Source organism: Sus scrofa, chromosome 3 (genome assembly GCF_054392235.1).
Source record: "Sus scrofa isolate SSC_HxYL_T2T_F1_AM1 chromosome 3, Sscrofa_HxYL_maternal_Yorkshire_Landrace_v2.0, whole genome shotgun sequence".
Classification (NCBI taxonomy): domain Eukaryota; kingdom Metazoa; phylum Chordata; class Mammalia; order Artiodactyla; family Suidae; genus Sus; species Sus scrofa.
This window is the reverse complement of record NC_139385.1, coordinates 128,051,902-128,077,169: the sequence shown is the minus strand read 5'-3', so window position 1 is coordinate 128,077,169 and position 25,268 is coordinate 128,051,902. Positions and strand designations below refer to the sequence as shown.

General features: G+C 37.0%; 1 protein-coding gene across 4 annotated transcripts in view; it reads right to left on the bottom strand.

Moving 5' to 3' along the window:
- LOC102165540 (uncharacterized) overlaps nucleotides 1-25,268 on the bottom strand; it is a 1,338,477-nt gene that overhangs the window by 663,804 nt on the left and 649,405 nt on the right. For 3 of the 4 annotated variants that reach the window (XR_014842473.1, XR_014842475.1, XR_014842474.1), the window contains one exon: nucleotides 17,975-21,705. The exons of the other annotated variant lie outside the window; for it this stretch is intronic. The gene's annotated coding sequence lies outside the window, so the exon portion shown is untranslated. Of the gene's footprint in view, nucleotides 1-17,974; nucleotides 21,706-25,268 lie in introns of those variants that run through there. 4 annotated transcript variants of the gene reach the window in all.

Sequence of the window (25,268 nt, the reverse complement as noted above, 5' to 3'; positions counted from 1 at the left end):
ACACAGTATACCATTCCTACCAGGTCTCCTGTCCTCCAAACCAGCCACAAAACAGAGGTCAGAAATACAACCATTTGAGAGTCACTGCTATTTCTCCCACCACTCATTTCCATACCCCATGTAGACCAGGGATTCTTTAAAAATAAGCCCTAACTTATACCTAGAGTCTTTGCAGATACGTTTTCAGGAAGAAATCTGTAATAGAATACACAACCACATTGGACAGAATTTAATGATCTGCTCCATGAAACTCTCCATGCTTTCTGTGCCTTTGTTCAACAAAACAATGCATGCAAAGATACCAGAGGCATATCACCCAGCAGAGCCAACTGCAGAGCGTTATCGAGTCCCCAGGCAGGATATAGAATCCCTACAGTATTTAACAATTTTCCCAAAATCTCATAGAGTCCCAGGTCATATCTGTGACATTTATCACACACAGGGCACACCAAGGCAGATGGCAAAATTGATGAAAATAGTACTAGAAAGGATAGTGGTAACAGCTAACATGTAGTACATGCTTACCATACACTTGAGGTTATGCTGAGCACATTAAATGCATTATCTCCTTTATCATGCTCATATCTAAAGAGCTAACATTATTATCTCCATTTTGTATGTGAGGAAATTGATGCTGTAAGCAATGCTTTGCCAAATGCAGATCTAGCAGGAGGTGGCAGAATTAGGAGGAAGCCCCAGATGATGTTATCCCTTTTCTAACATGGGAAGACCTTACATGGGAGACCTGAGCTTTCTTCCTCAGTGACCATCTCAGCCCGCACACCCCTAATCACATTCTGATGTTGCTGCTGTGATGCTGAAAAGCAGCACAGAAAAATAAACTCTTCGAATCACAACATAGTCTTCCTAAGGCTTGTTGCATAACTGAACTTGGCTACTCCTTCTAGGTCGCTCTAGTCCTGAATCCTATTCTGATTCTGCTACACTTTCTAAATTCTCAAGTCCGTGTAATCCTACTAGCCCCGAGAGGATAATATGGAAAGATAAACAGGATTCAGTGCATGATTATATGAAAGAATATACTTAATCTCTACCATATTTCAACAGAGAGCCTTTCATAGTCAAGCAGCCGACATTGTTATCACACTCTGTCATTTACTATGTGACTCATAAATTAACCGCCCCAAGTTTAAGTTCCATCATCAAATATGGTAAACAATTATATGTGGTTCACCGAGAATGTATGAGTTTAAGTAATGTATATAGATCACTTAATAGAGTGACACACTCTAACTGTTCGATAATGAAATGTTTATAATTGCGATATATACTCCTACTCATCAACATATAAGAAAATTTAAATTTCCACTTTTTTTTTTTCCAGCGTGTAAAAGTTCCCAGGCCAGGGATTAAACCCATACCACAGCAATAACCTGAGCCATTGCAGCGACACTGCTGGATCCTTAAACCACTAAGCATTGTGGGAACTCCCCCACTTTGGACAATTTATTTACAGACATTTAATTCTCATGGCATTAAAAGAGTGACCTCAAGATCAACAAACTATAATGTGGATCCAGTGCAGGAATTTCATTGTAAATTTCATAATTGACTGTCAAATTCTTATTCATAAAATCTTCTAAGGAAAAAACAGGCACTGAATTCAACTTCAAATATTAAATTGTTTTGTTCCTACCTAACTGAATATGCACATTTTCCTCCGTATTTTAGGCCATACGTGGCCATTTTTTTCCACATCATTCCTTTAATTCCATTTCAGAACTTAGTAGAAACCCTGAGCTTTGATTTTGCTATTTACAATCCTATCACAGTAGCCTTCAAAAATGACTGTAATTTTCACTTAAAATAGTTTTAAAATATCATCAAATTTTTGGAGTTCCTAAAAAAGTTCAAGTTTAAAAAACATGTTAAAACATTCAGGGCAAGTGCAAACCATTTTTGCAGGAATATAGTTTAAGCAGCTAAGCTTTAAGTTGAATCTACCTGGTGTTAGCATTTGGTGCCCACCATGTAAGAGCTGTTCAAACTAGAAGAAAACACTTAATGGACCCCAATTCACATTAAATTAAAAGAATTTTAAAATTTATTTCTATTAAAGTATAGTTGATTTACAATGTTGTGCCAATTTCTATTGCATAGGAAAGGGACTTAGTCATACACATATATACATTATTTTCCTTATATCATCTTCCATCATTGTCTATCCCAAGAGATTGGATATAGTTCCCTGTGCTGTACAGGAGGACCTCATTGTTTATTCATTTTAAATGTAATAGTTGGCATCTACTAACTCCAAACTCTCAAGTCCTCCCCATCCCCTGCTCCCTCCCCCTTGGTAACCACAAATATGTTCTCCATGTTTGTGAGTGTGTTTCTGTTCTGTAGTTAGGTTCATTTGTGCCATTTTTAGATTTCACATATAAGAGTCACCATATGCTATTTTTCTTTTTCTGACTTATTTCACTTATATGAAAATCTCTGGTTGCATCCATGTTGCTACAAATGGCACTATTTTGTTCTTTTTCATGGCTGAATAACATTCCATTGTATACATGTACCTTATATGTATTTTCACTGGATAGAGAATTCTAACTTGACATAGTTTACTTTCTTTCAGCACTGCCCTTTGGCCTGCATAGTTTCTTATGAGAAATCAGCCATTATTCCAATCATTGACCTCCACTGTGTAATGTCACTTTTCTCTGGCTGATTTCAAATATTTTTTCCTTTCATTTTCAATCATTAATTTCGGCATCCTTTGTTGTTATAGTCTTTATAATTATACTTCTTGAGTTTTCTAAGTTTTTTCAATCTATAAATTTATGGCAATTATTTCTTCAAATAAGTTTTAAGGCCTATTGCCCTCCCTATCCATTTATTAGGCAACTAACTTTATGTTAATGTGGCAGTGTCCCACAGGTTCCAGAGGTTTTTTTCCTCTCAATATTGTATCTGTGTTCTTCATATCATACAAATATTATTTCTCTATCTTCAAGTTCACTGCCTCTGTCTTTTGTCACTTCTGGTCTGATGTTATATCCACCCAATGAACATTTTAATTCCAGGTATTATATTTATGATTCTAGTATTTGTTGGTTCTTTTTGACAATTTCTCTTTCTCTGATTAAATATATTGTCTTTTCATTCATTAAAAATACATTTTCCTTTAATCACTGGGCATAGTTATAAAATCTGCTCTGAAACTCTTGTCTGCTGATTTCATCATCACTACTGTTGCCATTCTTCTTAGGGATGAGCCACATTTTTTCTGATTTGGTCTAAGTTGTGTAATCTTAGTGTGCATCTTAGATATTGTAACTGCTATGCTTTAAATAAAGTCTCTGGATTCTGAAAATTCATCTGAAGATTGTTGTGTCATTTTCTCTTTGCAAAGTTTAAATGGATTCAAACCACCAATTCTGTCTCGTAGGTTGCATTTAAAATGTCAACTCAATTATTCTTAGCCAAGATGCATTAAATCTATTCTGTGTATGCAAAATGTACAGATTAGGCAGATAGTTGAGCAAAGCTTGTACATGCTATTTGGGACTACTCCTCTCTGGATACTGGCTGAGATTCTTTCTCTTATTTTCCAGTGGCTATGATTTCCCAAAGTTTGTGGGGGTTTTTTTAGGCCAGAAAAACATAGGTTTTGTATTTGAGGCTTAGCCACCCCATGTAGCACGAGCTGTGGTTTGGCTCAGCTTAAAGGCTGTAGAAGTAGATAACTCACTCCTCGCTTTTTCCTTCTTCCAAATGTCAACTCTCCTCTAAAATACTCCTGCTCTTGTTCACATTCCAGTGCCTTTAAGTAATTGCTGTTTACATTTTAAACAGAGTTTATAGTTGCTAACTGCAAGAAGATTGGCTGATAGAAGCTTCCTGAGCCACACTGTTCCACTAGGCTGTTTGGTTACACTAGACTGTTTCTGAAAGCCAGCTGTTTGACATAAAGGTTCATTGACTCTTGAGTACGCAGCATTACACATATTAAAAGATTGAATGGAGGTAGAAAAAAGTTCAGTACATAATCTGTAGAATATTGCCAGGCTGATTGTTGATATCCTCATAGTTAATTAATTCGAACTAGTAATTACCACATGCCTACAATGAGTGTTGCAGTCTGTTAGATACAGGGCAAACAGTTATGAACAAAATAAACACAATTCTACCCTCATGAAGCTTGCATTCTAGCAGGGATACAAACGTTAACCTAATAATCACAAAGATATTATTGTATACATTGTAACAAGTCCTCAAGTAAAAATGTAAAGTGTCATTCAGTATACCTGGGAGGCTAGTTAAGAAAAGGCTTTGGGGTCATACCCTAGAATTGATTAAAGGAAACTTACTGTGCAAAGGTTCTTAAGGGAGAAAAAAAACAAGTACAAAGAGATTGATGTAGGAGAAAGCCAGGAGAGTTTGAAGATAGGAAAATAATCACGCTGGAATAATTATAGCAAAGACACTGGTGAGAATGGCATTGTCAAAACTAATCATGCAGAACCCATGGTGAGACTACTGATGTCTATATTATAAGCAGTGGTTAACGTGAAAGATTTCACCAAGAAATTGCCATGGTTAGGCTTGGTTTTATTTTTCTTTCCCTGAAAGAACACTCTGGGTATGATGGAAAATGGACCAGACCTTATGCCTCTACAGAAAAGAGTAAGTGTTATTTAGTAGCCAACACATAACATATAAGTAAGAATTGCAACCAGGAAAATGATTGAGATTATTTGGGAAGATAGTATATAATGTAAAGAAACAGAGTCCTAGTTGTGGGCAAAGGTTATACAACTTAAGCCAGGCAACTCTGAGTTGAGTACTGAGTGTTTTGGCGATGCTTGTATAGCAAAGGAGGGAGACAGAAGGAAAACTTGTGAGTGTAGCATTGTGGAAGCCAAGGGCGAAAAATGAAATAAAAGATTTAAATAAAAAGAGAACTGTCACTAGAAACAAATACTTCTGAGATATCTAGTCTATTAAGGACTAAAATGTTCTCATTGAATTTAATATCATGCAGGTCATCGGTGACCTGAGCAAAAATATTTTTTCTGCAGAGAGACAGGGTGAGAACCAGATTGGAGTGGGCTAAGAAATAAAAGGAAATTGAGAATATATGAAAGGTAAAGGCTGACAATTCTTTAGAGAATTAACTGTGAGGAGGAACAAGATTAAAAAAAATGATGTCTGAAAAGTGAGGAAGGCATTTGAGAGACAACATATATAAAAATAATTATTGTTCATTTGATTGTTAAAGACAGGGAAAAGTGCAGTGTTTCAAGGGTGATAAGAATGAGTAGAGGGGCAAAGATGCAGATAAAAGAAAGAGCAAAGTCATCTGGGAGTGGGAATAAAGCCACAAATGGAGGTTGGTCCTACATAAGAGGAAGGAGTCTTCTATTTATGACTAGAGGAAAATAAGGATAGAGGACAAAATCATTGAAGGTCTGTATGTAAACATGCATGGGCAGGGCAGCCAGCCAAAGGTGAGAAATTTCATCACTTGCATTATTTTTATTTCCTTTGTGAAGTAAGAAGTACATTTGTTGAGAACGAAGGGAAGAGGAGGTGAAGCTAGGCTTGGAAGAAGTCAAAATAGTTTAAAATCAATGTGGAGAGAAGAGGAGCTGTTTTAAAAATGTAGTAGAATTGCTGGTAAGACAGAGGGCCGAATTGGGATGGAGATCACAACCTAGCTGTTGAGAGATTTTCCTGCAGGAGTGTGCAGCTGCTGGTGTACCATTCGTTACCCTGGCTGTTAGTAAAATCTATTTCTCAGAGAGTTTAATCTGAATTCAGCTCAACAAGGTAAATCCATATGGACCATACCTTTCCCATCTGTTTATCATTACCTACCAAAGAAACAGAACTAATGCTAACTGTAGTATCTTATGTTCATTTAGGAATTTTCAAGCTTTTGTTTCTAAAGCCCTAACTAGAGTTTGGGGAAACCATATGTAGTCTCTTCCATAGTGTTCAGTGAACATCTACATTTTGGAGTTCCCATCATAGCTCGGTGGTTAACAAACCCAACTAGTATCCATGAGGATGAGGTTTGATCCTTGGCCTCACTCAGTAGGTTAAGGATCTGGTGTTGCTGTGAGCCATGGTATAGGTCACAGACGTGGCTCAGATCATGCATGGCTGTGGCAAAGGCTGGCAGCTACAGCTCTGATTCCACCCCTAGCCTGAGAACCTGCATATGCCATGGGTGCGGCTCTAAAAAGACAAAAGACAGAAAAAACCTACATTTTTTCACCATAAGAATATGCAGTTGCAAAGGATTCAATTTGTAGTCTATCATATGTTCTGGATGTGCTTTAAATATGTACTATCTATTAAAATTTTGGAGCTAAAAATCTATCTCAATTTATAGGTATATCTCTTTTTATTGTACTTTGCTTTATTTTGTTTAAAAGTTAACTGCATTTTTTACAAACTGAATGTATACTGGGCAAGTCTATCGGTGTCATTTTTCCAACATCATTTGCTCACTTCCTGTCTCTGTGCCACATCTTGGTAATGCTCACAATATTTTAATTTTTTTCATTATTATTATATTTGTTACTGTGACCTGTAATCAGGGCTCTTTGATGCTACTTTCATAATTGTTTTGGGACAACATGAACCATTCCCACATAAAATAGAAAACAATAAATAAGTGTTGTGTGTCTTCTGACTGCTCCACCAATATGTCATTCTCTAATCTCTCTCCCTCTCTTTCAGCCCCCATATTCTCTGAGAGAGAAAGATATTGAAATTTGGCCGACGAATGACCCTAAAATGGCCTCTAAGTTAGGTTTAAGCGAAAGAGTCACATTTCTCTCACTTTAGGTCAGAATCTAGGAATGATTAACCTTAATGAGGAAGGCATGTCAAAAGCCAAGATGGGCTGAAAGCTAAAGCCTCTTGCACCAACAGGCAGCCTGTGAATGCAAAGTGAAAGTTCTTGAAGGAAATTAAAAGCGCTGCTCCAGAGAACACAGGAATGATAAGAAAGCAAAACAACTTATTGCTAAGATGAAGAAAGTCTGAGCAGTCTGGATAGAAGATCAAACCAGCCATGACATCCCCTTAAGCCAAAGCCTAATCCAGAGCAAAGCCCTAACTCTCTTCAATTCTATAAAGCCTGAAAGAGGTGAAGGAGCTGCAGAAGAAAAGTTTGAAGATAGCAGAGGTTGGTTTCTTAGGTTTAAGGAAAATAAAATAAAAACCCAAGGTGAAATAGCAAGGGCTGATGGAGAAGGAAAGTTACAGCAAGTTATTCAAAAGATCTAGATAAAACAATTAATGAAAGTGCTACACTAAAAACAGATTCCCAACATAGATAAAACACCCTCATCCTGGAAGAACATGCAATCTAGGACTTCCATAGTTAGAGAGGAGAAGTCAATATGTGGCTTCAAAGGACAGGTTGACTCTCTCATTAGCGGCTAATATAGCTAGTGACTTTAAGTTGCTCACCTACCAGTCTGAAGATACTAGGGACCTTAAAAATGATGCTAAATCTACTCTACCAATGCTCCATAATGAAAGGATGAAGCCTAGAGAACAGCACATCTGTTTAGAACATGGTGTATGGAATAGTTTATGCCCACTATTAAGACCTGCTGCTCAGGAAAAAAAAAAAAAAAAGATCCATTTCAAAATACTACTGGTCACTGACAATGCACTTGGTCACCCAAAAGCTCTGACAGGGAAGCACAATGAAATTCATGTTATTTGCTTATCTTCTAACACAACATCCATTTTACATCCCATAGATCAAGCTGTAATTTCAACTTTCAAGTCTTATTATTTAAGAAATACATTATGTGAGGCTATAGCTGCCATAGACAGTGATTACTCTGTTGGATCTGGGCAAAGTGAATTAAAAATCTTCTGGAAAGGATTTGCCATTCTACCATTAAAAACATTTGTGATTTATGGGAAGAAGTCAAAATGTCAACATTAATAGGACGTTTAGATCTTGATTCCAAATGTCATGGATGACTTTGAGGGGTTCAAGACTTCAGTGACTGAAATAATTATAGACATGGCCAAAATAGAAAGAGAACTAGAAGTGGAGGCTGAAGATGTGACTGAATTGTTTCAAACCCATGATAAACTTTCAATGGATAAAGAGTTGCTTCCTGTGGGTGAGCAAAGAAAGAGGTTTCTTGAGATGGAATCTATTCCTGGTGAAGATGCTGTGAAGACTGTTTAAATGAGAACAAAGGATTTAAAATATTACATAGAAACAGTTGAAAAAGCAGTGGCAGGGTTTGAGAGAACTGACTCCACAGTTTTTGAAAGTTCTCCTTGGGTAAAATAGTACCAAATAACATTACATGCTACAGAACTATCACTTGTGAAAGGAAGAGTTAGCTGATATGGAAAATTCATTGTCGTCTTATCTTTAAAAATTGCCACAGTCATCCCAGTCTTCAGCCATCACCATTCTGATCAGTCAGCAGCCATCAATACCAAGACAAGACCCTCCACCAACGAAAGATTACAACTGGCTGAAGTCTCAGATGATGGTTACATGATTTAGCAATCAATTTAAAAAATTTTAATCAAGGTATGTACATTGTTTTTATAGACATAATGCTATTGCACACTTAAAAGCCTTTAATATCATGTAAACATAAATTTTCTATTCAATGGGAAACCAACCAACAGAAAAAATTTTAGTGACTGTATTGCAATATTTGCTTATTGTGGTAGTCTGGAACTCAAGCGGCAATATTTCTGAACTATGCCTACATATGTGCATGTGTATATACATACATGCATATATATATATATATATATATATATATATATAGTAATATACATAGTATCTCACACTTGAGCTAATTGGCAAAACAAACTTTTACATTCGCAGTCAAATAAGTATTACTATTATTTTTTGTCAGAAAAGAATAACTTCAACTTTTTTGAGTTCAAATTAACCCACTAGTAATCAGCTTAGTTACCAGCATCTCTCTCCTGAGCTCTAATTCAAATGCAGATTGACAGGAAGAAAAAGCACAGAGCACTGCCAAAAGTTTGTAACCTGGATAAAGCAGGACCCTAAATTCTGCTTTGCTTTCTCAGAACTTCTCCTGGAAGCAAGACCATTCTTTCTGGCCCCTTGTTTTGTGGCTCAGAAGTTTTTACCCCCAGGGCAATGAATCAGAGTGAAAGTGACTAAGGGAGAAAAATGCTTTTTTTCTTTGTAAACTAGAAACAGGAAAATTGGGAATGGGAAAATTGGGGGAAAAAAGGGATGGCAGTGCAAAGGACTTTTTCAAGGACCAATTTTAGGAAAGAAGATGTATGAATATGGAAACTGATTTCCTTGAAGTATACACTTCCATATAGCCCTGAAGAGTTTTTGTATATGTCCCAGTAAATGAGAATACTACTACTTAATAAAACCTTTTTCCAATGTTTGGCAATCTATATTCCACATTCACTTAAGCTGTTTAGTTCATGAATGCTTATAAAGTCCAAAAAATATCAGTACTGGGAACCTAGAAAACATCCCCATGTCTGAAGTCTAAATCTTCCATTTTGCATATAAGAAAACTGAGTCTCGGAGAGCTGAAATACTGCGACCCTGATCATCGATACAGTTCTTTCAAAACAAATTTTAAGCAGGCTAAAAGACTATGTAAAGGTCTAAAAACACCAATGATAAAACTCTGTATTTATTCATCACCACCTGTCCATTCCAGAACTCAATCAAGTCTGTCCTTTGTTCCAGAAATTGTAAGAAATGCAGTAATAATTTGGGAATACATCCCATCCTCAAGGATCTACCAAAAGACAGAACATGTGCACAAAGATTATAATTCAAGAAAGTATATAAACACAGGAATGTGAATATAGAAACAGTGTATGGGTTCAGAGACACTTAAAGGGTTTGGTTTTGCTTTTATGGGGAGAGCACCATGCTGTGAATTGATTTCTAGGGCCACTGCATTGCTGATTAAACACAGACCAGGAGATGAATCTCTTTTCAGTATTCCCCAAGCTCTCCTACAAGAAGCCAAAATCTCCGGAGAGCAAAGACTGAACCAGCTTCTCCGTCAGCAGGATTGGCTTACTGAGGAACCCAAAAGCCACGCCCGACCTCCCTTCATCTCAGGAGGTATGAGGGCTACACATCACCTTACATGCAATCCTTCAGTGATCAGACATAGAAGGTGGGCAAGTGCTCTAGCGGCAGAAAGAGGAGGTAAAAGTGCCTTTGAAGATGCTAGACAACTGGGATAAATAAAACTAGTTTAGTAAACTTTTCTTTAAATTCCTTCAAAAGCAACTTTCAGAAAATCTGTAGTTGAACACCTACAAAGAGTAGAGAATGCTAGCAATGCCATTGAAGAGTCTGAACTTTCTCAACAATAAAAAAATTGACAATTCACTGAGCCGAACTCTCATAGCATTTTGTTACCCTCTCTTATGACACTGATCCTGGTCTAACTGAATTGGGGTTTATACTTGTATTGGGATTTTGCCCCATATCTAGACTGTGAGCTCCTTGAATGAAAGACCTGGGTCCATCTCAATCATTTACCTTCCTGTAACAAGGGCACAGAATAAGTGCTCATTTGACCTAAAATGTAAGCTGAAGAAATCAGTTGGTACCATGTAGATAACAGAGGAGTTCTGCAAAAATCCAAACTGGCCTCCCAGCAGGCTAAAGTGTTCTGTCAATGTTTATTTTTTCCCTAACTTTCTTATCTATGCCAATAAGAACTCAAGGTAAACTATAATGTCTATTTTTAAAGCTAGTCCCCCTTAGTTGTTTGTTCTTTGATATCACACACCTGCCAGACTAAACCACCATTCCAAAATGGCTTATGAACAACAACTGATTTCAGGGACAGCCTCAGGACCAATCCCCAGAGATGTGGCAATCAAATAAACATGGGACAATTTTTCTTATTGTGATTTTTTGTGGCTTACAAGAATGTTGGCTTGGATTTAACCCAAAGAAAACTTCTGAGGTGGGCTGGACTCTCTGAGGAATTCTAGTTTACAACAGAAGAGCTGGCAGCCCCTTTCCTACAACCTCACAACCAGGTTTCACTCTACTGCCAACCCCTAACTTAATTTTTTATCTGTAATTCAATAAGAGGTTTTTGCTTCCAAATCACTTTCAAATCCTCCAGCTGTGCTTTCTCCTGGTGCATGATAGGTACATTGCCTTCCGATTAAATTATCACCCTATTTATCTATTTTTCTATATTAAAGTCTGGTTAGCTGCTCTCTCCCAATGCCCTGGGGCCAGGCCCCTTCCTTGGCAGAGCCTACCATTACTTTCTCAGTAATAGCACTAGGTAGACTCATTAAGTTTCAATATTAAACAAGCTGTAGGAAACTTTGGAGTTTCTTCCACAAAAGAGAAATGAATTCTTGATATATCTATAGATATGTGGTGTTTTCAACCCCATCCCAAACTGTTTGTTACATTTTCATGCATATTAATATATGCAAAACAAGCTCGCAGAGAAAAACTGTGGCTTAGTGAGTGTTAAGAATGACAAAAATCCAAGACTAATTGAACCCCATAAGGGACTTGCAGATAATTTTAAAGGATAAATTCTCTGCCTCCTTGCCTTATTACTTGAGAAAAAGCTGGTGCACATGTGGAAAGAAAAAGACAATGAGCCAGAGATAAAATATCTCCTAGAAGTTATCTGTTTGGAAGCTCCCTAGAGCAGCACTGCATGCATCTGCTCCTCACTGGACCAGCCAAAAATCCACCTGAATATGCACATCCCTGTCTCTGAACATCAGAACTGCACTCCTGCCTCTGCCCCCCACAACTCCCCGTCCCAAAGAACTAATCCCTGTAGCTTGAAAGAGGATGCCAAAGGTGAGTTCCATCTTTGGGTCTTTTTCCAACCCTGCAGGGGTGTCTAGGCCAGGTGGCACAGAGTCTGTGGCCTCACTGGGCACTGCAGGGCTCCATGCCTAGCCCTTCAGCCTCCTACACAGTGTGTATTGTCAGCTCAGTCTCTGAATGGTCCAAAATTCATAGAAGAAGGTAAGTAAGGAGATAGCCAAGTAATTACAACAGGGGATGTTGAAGGGGAATTATTTTATACTAAATTACTATATCCTTATAAATGAATGGGATTATTTCTGGGGGAAAAAAAGGAGAAAATTATGTTTACCCAAGTGGAAAGTTTTATTTTCAGTTATAAGCTGAGGCTTCATATCCCATTAAGTAGCAAAGGGAAATAACTCTTTTAGCCTCTTCTTCTTCCTGTCAGTTTTGATTTAAATGAAACAGAGAAAAAAAAAAAAAAAAAAAAAACAGGGCCACAGGCCAAAGGATTCTAGCTTTCAAAATCAGAACTCTACTATGGATGTTTTGAGGTAGCCAGCCAACTAAAGAATAGATGTAGGTTCTATAGGAACAGTTGACACTACAAGAACTTAAATAGGGCTTCTGTATATCCTCCATCATTCTAGCTGCTAAGGCTCTAACCCTGTCTGGGATGCACACCGCCTCTCCTCAATTTTTCCTTGTAAAGAAGGTGAGATGATTGAACTCCCATCAGGAACTGCCACACGGGAAGGACCGTGTTCACACACTGGCAGGCAGGCTAAGTAGTGGGGAGGGACATGCTACACGGAGTGATGGAGCCATGCATCTGCCCCAGCGAACGGGCCTCTCTGTCTCCAACCTCATACCAGCATCTGCTATGGAGAGCATGGGAAGTCAGAGTAGAGAGGTGGGAGCTTCACCACAAAGGAAAATGTGAAAGCAGCAGGAGCAGGCAGAACTCAAACATTTACTGAAATTAAAGGCTTCAGGCAGCCTGTCACAACAGGGTCTCCCCATAAATGAGAGTCACTTAAGAATTCACCAGCATCTTCCCACCTGGCAGAGAGAACACAACCACGGTCTATGCTGGTAACATTTTCTTTCCCCCTGAGCCCTCAAGGATGGAAACCTACAGTAAAATATTTCAAGAGCTATGGTCCAGAGAATATGCACTCCCCCAAATGATTACTGCACCGTTGGATTTAGTTCAACTCCTTGGGGGTTCCTGGTCAATATCGTGGTGGGGAAAAAAAAAAAAAGTTAACGACTCAGAAGACAGCTTACTAAGTAATTCCACCAACTTTTCACTGATGGTAGCATTAGTCCATAATGACAGTGTATTTTCACATAAACTCTGGGATCTTTTCCCTTAAGGGTGTTACTGAGCTGAGTATATTAAACACCTTCCCAGACACAGAGTAACTCCTTCTCTTCATCCATCTTGTCTTTTCTCAAGGGCTGTTCCTTCCCAGTCTTTGATATGTTATTCACCTTGTTACTACCTATCTTGTCAGGCATTTCCTCTGTGGTTTCAGACATTTCATGCATCACTGCACCCAATGTCTTTTTCTCACTTTTTTTTTTTTTCCTTCCAGGCCTTGAATCACTTTTTGGTGCCATATTTCATGACATTCATTTTTCATACAAATTTGCAATTTATTTCCATTTCCTTACTGATCATACCACATTTCACACTCCTTAAGGTACGGATTGGAGACCCTTTTCTGGAAGAGTCTCCCATGAAAAGAAAGAAAGGAAGAAAAATTATGCGTCATCATCCTAAAACCAGTTTATACACCTGATTGACTCTAGAAGATGTTATACTAACCAAAAGGTAAGGTGAAGATTTTGGTCAATGATGAAAACAAACAGGTCTGCAGAGACACAGTTAATCTGCAAAGGAGAGAGAGTTTGTCTTTCTCCAGCATCATCAGTATTTTAATCCTTGGAATCAATCTTAAAATTTTTGCTACCAACCAAGAGTTAAACCATCTTTTTAAAAGATGGCCTTCAAGGTTAGCAGACGTTGAGATAAAAATAAGTTATAACTCAAGGAGAGGTGAAAAATCAAGAGATCCTTAGCACAGAAGAAGAAGATGTGTTTTTAACTGAGTTTCAAAGCCATATGGAGAGCTGATGAGATGGAGAAATGTAAGCAGGATTTTTCTTCCAGATGGTGGGCACTTGAGTTGAGATGAATTTTGTAGAGGCCAAGGACCCAGGAAAAAAGGAGTTTGGGGCTGTGCAAAATTGAATCTCAAGGTCAAAGGAAATGAAATATTCGATTGTGCGTGAGAATCTAGGTAAAGGAGGTGAGATGTGGAACCAGCTGGTAGTATCCAAAAATTTGTCAGTGTATGTAAAATTAAAAGGGTATACAGGAAACTCACTGATGCTCAACAAAAATTCCATGTGTTCTTCTGGAACAAAGAATGGGTGATCTACATACAGAAAGCATATCTAAATTGAAGATAACATTTCCCAAAACGTGGTCCCGAAACACCTGCATTAGAATCACCAGAAGTAGTCCTTTAAGATGCAGAACTCAATCCATTTCCTACTGGAAAGGAACTCTTTGCTGGGGGGGGGGGGGGGCAAGTGGGAGGGGTGGATTTCTAAAAGTTTATCAGTCAATTTTTAAGGTCACTAAAAATGAAAATATTGCTGATAATGAATATGCTACAGATGGATCCAAGTTTACAAGGAAATGCTACTGGTACCCCTGAACCCTCCCAACTCAAGGTTAATTTTGAATGACAAATATATTTAACAATAGGAATAAAAATCAAATGCTAAAAATAATTACTTAAATGAATACTATCATACAAAGGAGCTACAAAACCTTAATGAATCAGACTGATCATTTGATTAGGATTTATGGATAATTTTATTTTCTATTTATTTGATGGTTAGCCAGAAAGCACTTTTTGATATTAAGGCTTTGCTTGTTTAAATTACATATCCCTCTAAGAGCAGAGTAATCATTATATACTTATGCTTGGCTCACTGGGGACCTTTCATATTTTCATGCTAATCACTGGGGATAAAATGGTTTAACATCTTATTATATGGATACAGAAAAAGCAAAAATTAGGACAGCCATATACCTACTTTAGGTCAAATCTAAAAACTTCCTTTTAGGAGTTCTTCTGGCTCAGCAGTAACAAATGTGACTAGTATCCATGAGGATGCAGGTTCGACCCCTGGCCTTACTTAGTGAGTTAAGGATCTGGCGTTGTGAGCTGTGGTGTAGGGCACAGACACAGCTCAGATGTGGCATTGATGTGGCTGTGGTATAAACTGGCAGCCTAGCCTAGGAACTGCCACATGCTGCAGGTGGGGCTCTAAAAAGATAAATTAAATAAATAAATAAATAAGTAAATACTTCCTTTTAAATGTATGCTGTTTTTGTGCCTTTTTATTAGTTTTACCTTTTACTTTTGTCTTTCAGAAGGTAAAAAAATAAAGGGGAGGGACATTTAAAACACTAAAAATATTATTACAAAAGAGTCTTGAAGACGCCTGTAGTTGGGATATTGCTTTTCCAGGAAGTATCTTTTTGTCAAGATTTCACCTAGAGCAAGTCTATTACTGCACTGATATGCTGCTCATAAAGGCCAGTCTAAGTCAAAGGGTAATGGTTGAAAAATTCTTTTCACTGATTCATTGTAGAATAGAAAATGTAAAAATACTTCCTTTTCATGAAGACAAATTGCATTTTTAAATTCTCCTAATGAAGCAGCATTCATCAATGCTCGCTCATTTGTCTTTGCAGGGGGAGTTCTGGGGCACAGATAAGAAGATTAATGTCTCTGAACTTTTCAGCACATTGAGTTTAGTCATGGTCCTCCCTTAGTGAGCAGAATTAAGTCAATATCATTACTAACATTCTCAGTAACATTTTAAGATTTACATTATGTTTCTATCTTTTATTTTTTTCAAACTCGGGAGTCCATCCTGATACCACAATTTATGTTTCTAATTCTCTAAGAAGATAGTTTCAATTTCTTTCCATCTTGGTGGAAATAAAACTAGTCAACAGGGGTGAGGTGGTTGTAGGAAAGTTAATGGTGCTTGAGGGCTTTAAGGAATGAGGAAGAAGACAGGCCCTTTGTTTCCTTAAAGATCCTTCATTTATCACACATTTATTAAGCATTTACTCTAAGGTAGCATTGAAGAAGTCTCTGGAGATGCAAAGACAAATAATAAACCAATCCTTCTCCAAAGACTCAAAAGTGGTGGGAGAGGCAGCCAAGAAAACAAGTGCAGGCTCTCGAGCAGGGAAATAGCACTACTCAATGGAGAGAAAAAAAGTTTATGAATGAATTATAAAGTATTCAAAGAGAACAGTCATTTGATTGGGGAATGGCACATACTATTTAAAAATCTACTGAGTTGCATAATATCCCCACCAATTATGTATTTTTGTTGAAAACAATATTTTAAAGATGTTTTCAGATAAATGAAATGATAATCTGCAGCCAGAGGAACCTCACTGTAAGAAATGCAACAGAAAATTGTTCAGGTTGAAGGTAAGTGACACCAGAGGGGAAGTCAGATCTAAAGGAAGAAATGAAGAGCATATTTCAATGTAAAACTTGGGGTTGTTGATTTTTTTTTGGGGGGGGGGTTCTTAAATTCTTTTAAAAACAGCTAAATGTTTAAAGAAAATGGTATTAGTATTCTATATTGGGGTTTTAGATACATGTAGATGTAAAAATATATGGCTAAGTTAGTCCAGAGAAGGGAGGGGTACACTGCTCTAAATTTCTAAGTACTAATAAGTTCAGGATGCATATTATAATTCCTTGAGTAACTGCTAAAAGTTAATACAAAATTAAAGCAAAAATTCCATTAGAGAAGATAAAATAAAGTGCTAGAAAACACTTTCTAATTAGCCTAAAAGCAGGCAGAGAGAAAAAAAGGAAAAGGGATAAATAGAAAAAAAAAGTTTGTAGACTTATATCCAAACATATAAGTCAACAAATTTCCTCAATTAAGAGAATATCTCGGAGTTCCCGTCGTGGCGCAGTGGTTAACGAATCTGACTAGGAACCATGAGGTTGCGCATTCGGTCCCTGCCCTTGCTCAGTGGGTTAATAATCCGGCGTTGCCCTGAGCTGTGGTGTAGGTTGCAGACGCGGCTCGGATCCTGCGTTGCTGTGGCTCTGGCGTAGGCCGGCAGCTACAGCTCTGATTGAACCCCTAGCCTGGGAACCTCCATATGCCGTGGGAGCGGCCCAAGAAATAGCAAAAAGACAAAAAAAAAAAAAAAAAAAAAAGAGAACATCTCACCCAAACTGGTTAAAAATTCCAGATCAACTACATCTAAATTATTAAATATAAAGTTACATACAGCTCAAAATAAAAGGATGAAAAACACAAAGTTTCAACTGTAAAGATTAAGAAGGGGGAGTAGCTCTAACAATATCAGACTTTAAGATGAAAAATATCACTTGAAGTAAAGGGAGGCAGAGAAGGGTAATTTTGTCAAGACAGTATCAGAATACTAAATAAAAATAAATACACATCTAATGATGAATCTTCAAAATACATAAAGGAACAATTAAAGGGAAAAAATCCTAAAGAAAGAAATATAGTTGGAGAATTCAACACTTCTTTTGTAGTAACTAACAGACAAGTAGACAAAAAAAATTCAATAACAATAAAGGATATTTGAATAGCAATAGAAGTTATCTTGATTTAATTAACATTTATGCAATACTGCATCTGACAACTTTAAACATGTTCTGTTAAAGTGGATATGGATAGTATACCAAAAAAAGATCATGTGCATGCCTATTAGACAAGTCTCATTACTTTTAAAGGATTGAAATAACTCAGAGTTTATTCTCTGACAAGAGAATTAAATTACAATCAATAACAATAACCACTATAATCTTATAGACTTATCTAAAAATGAAAAACATACTATGAACAGCTTTATATCAAGGAAATCAACAATCTGAAATGAAAAAAAATCCTTAAAAACCATTTATCAAAGTGGTCACAGGTAGAAATAGAAAATATGAATAGCCCTACATCTTTTGAAACATGAAGGAATATTTCCAAGCTCACTTCAGGAAGCCCACCTGACCCTGCTATCAAAACTTGACCAGGAAAGAAAAAAAATTTACAGACAGAACAATTATTTTAAAAAATGGAAATTCAAGGTACTTTGAACACCAATTAAATATTTTATTTAAGAAAAAAAAAACTGTTACATGTTTGGCGTGACAATAGTATTTCAATCATATTTTAAAATAACTCTTCTCTTTTGAAATATGTACTGAAATATTCCTAGATAAAGTGGCATTAAGTTGAATCATATAAAATGGATCTCTTTATGGATCAACATTGTCAAATACCCACAATTTCACCATTTAACCTACCATAATACCTGAAATTTTCCTTACTATAATCCAGTAGGGAAGGTGGCATGCATATATAAGGGAAGATAAAACAAAAACACCAAGACGATGATTATTGTATTTGGACATAACATTTGTCCTATAACCATTCTTGTTACATAAAAACTGCTGTTTGCTCTGCCTATCACATCATTCGTGTTGTCAGGGACATGTTTCTGAGCCCAGGAAGAGGATGCAGCACACAGGACCAATCACACTTCACACAGACTGGACGTGGTCCCACTGAAAGTCAGTGTGTGACAACTCTGAATGCCCTGGTCATAGGATTTTTCATAAGACACCCCATTTGTAACTTGTAAGAGCTATTTCTGCTCAGCTATTCTCTCTTATGCATTCCATTTGGAAATTCTTAAGCAAAACGAAGTCTCTTTATAAATCACTGCACATTAGTAAATTGTTCTGAATTATACTTGAATTAGTCAATTTTTGAAGAATGTTACACACATTATCTTTCTTGTAAATTTCAAAAGGCATCACAAAGTGTAATCTAGTCATTGATTTATGGACTTGAATCTTTCAAAGGAGGGATTCAGATTCACTTTGTGTCCTTGAGTTGCTCAATCTGGCATTTAGACAGGAAATATTGTCTAATATGTGGGAAATCAGTTCCTCATTCTCCTCTTCTGGGGAAAATGTTCCATCATCAGAATACCTAAGAAGTATAAACTCTACTCTCAACCTCAAAACTCAGACACACAGACAAACACCCACAGACTGATAGAGCTGCCCCATTCATTTCCTCTACCACGTCCTGCACTGAGAAATGCGTTCTTCCAAGTATATCTCACGAGTGCCATGGTACTGCCCAATACTTGGGCTGCTTGGCTTCTGTTTCAGTCTGGGTCCAATCAGGAAACAGAAACCACATTATAATTTTAAAAAGGGGACACTTGATCAAAAAGAATATGAAGCTATGAATAGAGAATAACTGTAACAATGTAAAGAGAATTCTGAAGGGTACTCAAGGGCTGTAGTGGGTGTGTGAGGAAGGACAAAACTGGAAGGGAGGTGCTTCTCCAAGGTTGGGGTTCAGATCCCACCCAAGAATGAAGAGTCAAGGGTGAGGTAGAGACTATGGGGTGGTGGAGAAGCTGCCTGCTTTGCCTGGGCCAAAGCTAGTCCACAATTGCTGAGCAAGTAGGAAGAGCCCTTCAAGTCGCAAGTGAGTCAATGCAGGTGAGCAGACAGGTGGAGGAAAAGGCGCAATACCACAGGCACAAGGCCTGACGCACACGATGTGCATGTCAAGAGCTGCGAGAAAGTGGTCACCAGTCCTCGGCTGGAACCCTGGGGTTACGGGGGTACCACGCTTTGGTTGTGTGGCTGGAGTAGAGCCCGCTCGATGCCCGGGCACATGCACATCACAAACCCTCATGCATCCTGAGCAAGCAGAAGCAAAAGCAGCAACCAGAACCAGGAAAAATCCCCTTCTCACAAAACGTCCCTGGACAAAGCTTCATATTATGCTCACTATTAAGGAGAATGACTGAATCTATCATAGAGAGTGAGTACTAAAGGATAAATCTTGAGCTGAAAGACAAAAAAAAATTCCAGTTGTAGCTAGTGGATTTCTGGGTTTCATATATAGGCACAGTCTCCCAAAAGTGAGCCAGGATCTAACTTAGTCATCTCCATGGCGTCCTGAGTTCCATGAAAACACTTTTCATCTAAGTATCACCAGATCCTTCACATAATGGTTGAGAATCTCATGGTGAGTTCTAGAGCTGGGCTTCCTTGGATTAGATCCTGGCTTTCCATCTTCCAGATGTATGACTTTAGAGCAGTTATTTATTCTGTTTCCTCATCTAAACATGAGAGTAATGAGCTCTACTTCTGGAGCTGTTGGAAAGATTAAATAATACGTGCTAGAGCTGAGGATAATCACTAGCTCATGGTCAGAGCTCAATAAATAGTAGCTTTTAATGGTATTATTGATGGATCACCTCATGAACCTATGTTACCTCTTTCTAGAGGGGACCTCATGAGTCCACGTTACCTCTTTCCAGAGATGTCCTTCACCTCTCTGGAAAGAAGTAACAAAAGTCTGGGTGCTAGTCTTCTAATCACATTTACTCACAGGCTTAGTTATTGCTTTCATCAATCCCTATTGGCTTTATCATGTCTCATCTTGCAACTCATGGAAATTACAGACATTGTGCTATTTCTGAATTCCATAGGCTATGGAAAGTTCATTTCATATACTCAAAACTCCTCTGTATATTTAACTCCCTATCAGCTCTTTCAAATATATTCTCTTCTTTCTTCCTTCACCTCCACTGTACAACCTGAGATAACTTTCCTCAAACATGTATCTTTCAATGTGTACACCAACACACTAGAGCATACACTATAAACAGAAAAGCAACTTGTTCAGGGGTCAAAAAAATGATGCTCAATTTTGAAATTCTAAATCTGAATGTCCTCATTTTTTGAGACTGTTTTCTACTTCATTTATTTAAAACCTAATTTATGCAATGAGATTGCCAGGAACATATGCCAGTTAGTCTTAAATGCTAAAACGAGAATCACTAGGTTTCCCACTACGACCTTTGGGTACAGCTCTAGTCTTCCAGTTTTGAAATACTTACTTCTCGGGGGTGGGGGGTACACGGGTGGGTGGGTGATAAAATTAACACTGAGACACTTCTATTTTCTAATTCCTTCTCCACTTCTGTTCATTACTCTGAGTGTGAAACCTAAACTTTTCCTTCGTTATCTTTCAAAATGATTAATGTTAGGTCAGGTCAAAAATCTTTTCTTTCCAAGTCCAAAGGGTCAAGAATGACCAGACTTCTGACATACTCCAGGCCAGTTCAGCATAAAGAAATAAATGTAACCCGGGAGCACGAGGGCAGCTTCATCTGCATGCCCCCATCACAGAAGTGGCACAATAGATTACGTTATTTTAATGTGTCTATAACCCCCATTATACTGAACACCTACCTACAGACAAACACTGCCTTATTCATGTTAAAATCCAAGTAACTTGGATAGTTTTAGCACACGGTATGTCCCTAATAAATGAGTATATAAATAAATGACTGAAATTTGCAAAGTGAAGCTTCCCTTTCTCTTTTTCCTAAATCCCTTTCAGGAAACACAGTCTATCCAGATATGTAATTTAGAAATACAATCTTTTTTTTTTTCCATCCACAGCATACAATAAAACATTTCTACCAAAACTAAATGGCTCACAGGATTTATTTTTATGTCAACTGTCACAAGCCAGGGAAACCCGAACTTCCACAGGATAACTAAGTTACTGTTTATCTTATTTGAGGATGCCAATGACAAAGATATCTCCAGTCAAAAATGAGTCTCCATAATACTCAATAACTTTCTTCATCCAACCTGTCTTCCAGCATGAAAGGAAAGTGTACCTCAGTGAAGAAAGTTTCAAGTCTCAAGAGGACCTCAGGAGAATTCAGATGTAAGTGTTCAAAGATGCTAATCCTACTTGCATTAGAGCAAACCCAGCTGCAAAGAAAAACAAAGAAACATCAAAGGATGAATACAAAAATGCAAATACTCACATGTAGTAAATTCAATCACGACCTATGGTACAAAGCCCCAAGTACAAGGCATCAGCAAAGATGCTGACCAATTTTCCAGGCAGAGCCAGATGTAAGAAAACACATGATTCATAGTATCTAGAGAGATAGAAAGTACAGATTAAAGGGATAAATCAAAGCAAAATGTAGGAGGGTGGTGGTTTTTTGGAGAATCAAATAAAGAAGGTGACAGATTTGACTGGTCTATGGCAGGCAGATGGATGACATTTCTCCATTTCTGTAAGTCATCATCACTAGGCAAACCACAAGGATGACAATGGAGACAAGAGGGGTTCAGAATAAAAATACAATAGCCACATTGCAGAATTTTTTGGAAAGATAACCCATCCATCATTCACTCATTCATTTATTCAACAAGTCTTGGTTGAGTACCTCAAAGGCCATGCACTGGTCCAAAAAAACAAGATAAATCAGATAACATTCCTGCCATGAGCGAAAGAACATTGTTTCATGCAGATAAACATATACTTAAACTTTTTATTATTGTGAAATATTTTAAGTGTCATAAGGGAATCAGGGACTCTTCCAGGAGAAGAAAGAAGTGTGAAATATTAGTTTTATATAGTACAGTGGCAGATCATGAATTTAAATAACAGTGTAGACTGCCTCTGTTTTAGTCAGCTTGGACTACTCTAATGAATACCACAGACTGAGTTAGATTTAACAGCAAAACTGTCCTGGAGGCTGGAAAGTCCAAGGTCACAGTGTCAGTCAATTATGTCCTAGTGAGGACTGTCTTCCTGATTTACAGGCTGCCACCTTCTTGCTGTATCTGCACAGGATGGGGAGAGAAAGAAGCAATTCCTCTCCCGTCTCTTTTTATACCAATCCAACTACCAGGGCTCCACGTCATGATTGAATTACTTCCCAAAGGTCCCACCTCTAAATATTTCACATTACAGATTAGGGCTTCAACGTATGAATTGTGGGAGGGAAGGGGCACAAGCATTGGGTCCCTTGCAACCTTCACCTCCTCCCTGGACTGTTGCAAAACCCTACTCTCAGTTCTTCCCTCCAAGTCTTGCCTCTCTCCAAGTCATTTCCCATAAAGTCATTCTATTGATCTTGTAAAATGTAGACCTGATGACTTCATAGCCCTACTCGAAACTCTTCTATTACTTTCCATCCTCCGTAAAATAGGAAACTGCCTTTGGCATGGTTTATACAACTTGCAGGACCTATCTTTGTTTCATGACAATTTCATCTTGCTCATTTTCCTCCTTGGTCTCTCAACTCCATTGACATATATGTATAGTTATATATACGTAGAGTTTACCGGCACTGCCACTGCAAAATACCCAGACTGGGTGGCTTAAATAACAGATATTTACTTTACCACAGTTCTGAAGGCTAGACATCCAAGATCAAAGTGTAGGCAGGTCTGATTTCTCCTGAGGTCTCTTTGGCCTCTCATTGTGTTCTCTCATTGCTGCTTTTCTATGCATGCATAACCCTGAGGTATCTTTGTGAGTCCAAATTTTCTCTTCATGTTAAGACATGACTCAGATTGAATTAGGGCCTAAGCTAATGGCCTCATTTTAACTTAATTATCTCTTTAAAGACCTATCTCCAAATGCAGTCAACCTTCAGAGGCAATGGGCATGAGGGCTTCAAAATTTGAATTCGGAGGGGGAAATAGAATTCAGCCCATAAAAATATCTTTCTTTTTATTTCCTAAAGCATGCCAAGTTTGATTGTTCATTTATTCCAAGTCTTCACACATGCTATTAATAATTTTGGGTGTTTTTTCCTCCACTTCAACAGGTTAACATCTATTCATACCTTAGATCTCAGGAAGTTCTTTCCTAAAGTTTAATGTTGAATGAGTTGCCCCATTATATACATATTATATCTTATTTATAGAAATGCGTCCTTTTGCAACTACATGCTTAGTTACTCATTAAAGTTATATTAATATTCTCTTTAAACAATGTATCCTATGAACATAAGAATGTCTTTTATGCCTATATTCCTTATTCATTTCATTAAATTACACTCAATTTTTTGTTTTGTTTGCATTTATTGTGTTCTCTAATTAAAAGAAATCAACTGTCCTTGTATTTAATTACAAATTTCTGTGTTCTCTAGCTGTTATCTTATTTCTAATTATCTTGAATCCTTTGCCTTTGTGTTCTGCATTCTTTTTATTCAAAGTATAGATTCACTTTTCAATTGTGTCTATTCTTTCCTTTGTGGTTTATATTTTATTTAGTAGTTCTAAAATGGATTTTTTAAGACCTCAGTTTATTTTTGCTACATTAACACTATCCTCCACGCCACTTAATTATTATATTACCTTACCTATAAGACATACAAAGAATTTAGCAAGTATAGTACAAATGGTAGGCACTAAAATAACAGAAATAAAATCTATGCTTTCCAGACAAGTAAAAGAAAAATGAATAATAAAAAATCAATAGAAAAGAAAGAACAAAAGATAATAAAAACAAAATCAATCCCCACAAGGCAGAAAATATGAGAAAATCATTAATTGTAAAAAGTGGTCTAGTTTTAGGGATGTTCTAATGTAAAAACATAAAATAAAGTATCAAAAGTTCAAATATAGTAGCTATCCTACAGGCATAAAGGAAATACATTTACCTATTTTCCCATTTGCACACAGATAAACTGCTTAAACATGTAATCCAGATAAATTGCTTCAAGTGTTAACTTTAGAAGAAAATGCACCCAAAGTTCAATATAAAGGGATATAAAAATATATAAAAGGGCAATATTACTAAAAAGGAAGCTGTAGAAAAATACCTATATCAGGAAAAAATTTCAAGGTAAAAGTGTCAATGTTTCAAAAGAGAGGAATTATATTTTGGTAAAAGCACATTCACTGAGAAGAAAAATCAGTGTGAAATTTAATAATCTATAGATGCAGAAATCACAAAGCAAAATTATAGAAAGCAGAAATCAAAAAGGAATATTAATCATAGGAAGACATTTTAATTAACTATTCCAGAAACAGATTTATTATGCAAACAAAAATAGTAATAATATAGAATTTTTGCCAAAGGATGTGCAAAGCTTAATCCAATTTTCACAGAGAAAACTCTTCACCAAATATTATTTTCAATTATAAAAAATATTCCTAAAACTGATAAATTCACTAAAATATCTCAGAACTATAAGTTGTAAGATGTACCATTAGTCCATGTAATACCAAAAATACATAGTAATAGAAATAAAAACAATAAAAAGGATAAAATAATAAAAGGAAAAAATATTAAGATTAGAGCAGAAATAAATGGAATAGATAATAGAAAAATAATAGAAAAGATTAACAAAACTGAGTTGGTTCTTAGAAAAGATAAAGAAAATTGACAAAGCCTTTAACTGGGAAGCTCAAGATAATGAAATTAGTTTATCAAAATTATTAATTGTAATTAATACAATTTAAGATTAAACTATAAATGAAAAAGGAGACATTTTAACTGATGCCAGAGAAATACAAAGATCCTA